Genomic DNA, 2,445 nt, shown 5'->3' on the forward strand with positions numbered 1-2,445 from the left:
TGTTTGGAAGATAAGGGAACACATAACCTATCGAAAGTGTACACACAAAGTGGTGTGTGCAAATGATCCCAATGTGGAGGGAGAGGGAGGAAGCGGTGTCATGGTGGCACACTGAGGGAGTTGAACTGCTGAAATAATGTGGCATTAATTGGGGCTGCCAATTACTACCCTTTTGTGAAATTGTGCTGTCTTGCTTGCCTTCTTTCCTTCCATCTCTTGCACATACGCACACACACACACACACGCACATGCTTCACCACCCCAAGTTTGCGTAACCAGGACCTCCATGGTAAATGTAAACAGATTTGATGGTGGTTTAAATTAAAAAAAAAAGGGGAGAAGGAGTAGGCAAGCTGTTGGTTGGGATTTGCCGTGGCTAGCCACTTAGCTAGCCCTGTATTGTGGAAGTAAGTCGCCATAGTACCGGGGGGCTCATGGAGCCACTGCACATCCCTGTGTAAAGCTGTGGCAGTTGGAGAAGAAGAAGGTGAAGGAAGCTGCACACGAATGGATGGAGAGCCTTGGATTTCGTTGTTGGGCGACAAGGCAGGTGGTAGATCCGAGAAGCGTAAATAAATGGATGGATAGAGGATGGGCGGAGTCGAAGTGGATAGAAACGGGCTGGATGGGGAGTTCCAAAATTCCTCCATCTATACAATAAATGGAAGAGTAGAATTTTATTCAGTGCTTCAAGGGTGCGAGAAAGAATGTACAAAAGCACCATCAAAAATGTTGAAGCTTTTACTCACTACAAAATCACTTTGACTTTATTTGGCACCTACTCCTACCTTATGCCATGGCCTTTCATTTTCTTTCCACGTTCTTTTCCTATTTATTCCACCTAGTCATCAGTAGCGGTGGGGGTTAATGCATTGAATTATGACGTCTAAACGCTCCTCTTTAACTTATCTCATCAGCCACTTGTTATCAAGTAAAGAGGTCATCATTACGACGCCTACTAAATGCCACTTATCCACAAGGTGGCCAAGAAACACTTAAAAGTCCGTGAGTCATACAAATTTATCCTTCATTTCTACCGAGACATTCGCCATGGAATTTATTGTTGCCTTCTTTGACCTGAAGCACCATCCCTAAAGCACACTCCAACTAAAAACCGACCTGAAGTATCTGCGGTGTGCCTTTGAAGTGACCCGCCAGAAGCCAGTGGAGAGGGTGGGAGGGAGGGAGAGAGGAAGGCACCGCGAGACACAGGGCCAGCGTTAGCTAGAAAAATAGCGATTTGCAAAACTTGGGAAGTTCACCGCTTCCACCCCCCACCTCTGCTCTTGCCAACCATCTACTCCCCCCCAAATCAGGTGAATTTTTGTGCTTCTCAGGCTCATTTCAATTGCAAATGAAGGCTTCATGGCTATTGGGTGGAGAAGGCCGTACGCTGTGTAGTTACTTCAACTCCCTCAAACGGTACCTGCTTCACCATGGAGTTATGCAGGTCACATAAAAGCAATCCTTTTTTAAAAAAAATGACAAAACTGTTAATTTTCCGAAATCTATCAAGAGATTAAAGTTTTGCCTTATTTTTAAGATGAAACGGGTAACCCGGCGCTTTCACCTCGAGGCGGGACTTTCTAATTTATGAAATGATCCAACCAAGTAAATTAAAGTCACGATTAATTCTGCTTGCTTTCTGTTTACTTGGCTTTTACATAGAAAATTAATTTATTCTAGTGTGGAGAGAGATTACCCTTGAATAGCCAACCGGCTTTACTCTTTAAATGGTGATGAAAGTTGTATCCGGTGTCTCCGTTTGACATTTTTGCCAGGTTACAGGTTATGCGTTGATCACGAGTTCAAGGTCACGTGTGTAATATACTGAATGTACATTAATGAGAGGAAGGCTGCCCACCGGACCACCACAATCACGTAATTAACTGACAAATTGGAGAACACTCCACCACCATCTTAGAGGGTCCATGCGTGAGGTCTTCTGCTAAGGCGCTGTTGAATGCATACATTCCACGTCTTTGTTAAAGAGACCTGAAGTGTAGTATTTCATGACGAAGAAGTTGGTTATTATTAACAAAAAATTTCATTTAATGAAGCATGCAGCATCGTGGAGCTAACACGAAGTCTCCTTTTGACTTGAACATAGTTACACCAGCACAACTTTTTAAAAAAAAATGGTTGCTATATACAAAAAACAGCCCGTGCCACGCCCTTTATTAAACAATTTGTAAATTTTTTTCTAAATTTAAGAATTGTGACTCCAAACAATGGTAACAATCGCCTCGAAGTTGGAGAAATACCATTAGAGGAGGGAGGGGAGATTTTGGAGATGGGAACAAGGGTGAGGCGAATTGTTGTAGGGACGAGTTTTCAGCGCTGTGGGGTCTGTCACACATAAGCAACAAATTCAAAAAGAGGGGTCTTGCTAAACATGGCACCCTAATATACAAGAATTAGTTAAATTTTCTCACTTCACGCCCT

The sequence above is a fragment of the Echinococcus granulosus genome (assembly GCF_000524195.1).
Source record: "Echinococcus granulosus chromosome Unknown EG_S00076, whole genome shotgun sequence".
Lineage (NCBI taxonomy): Eukaryota > Metazoa > Platyhelminthes > Cestoda > Cyclophyllidea > Taeniidae > Echinococcus > Echinococcus granulosus.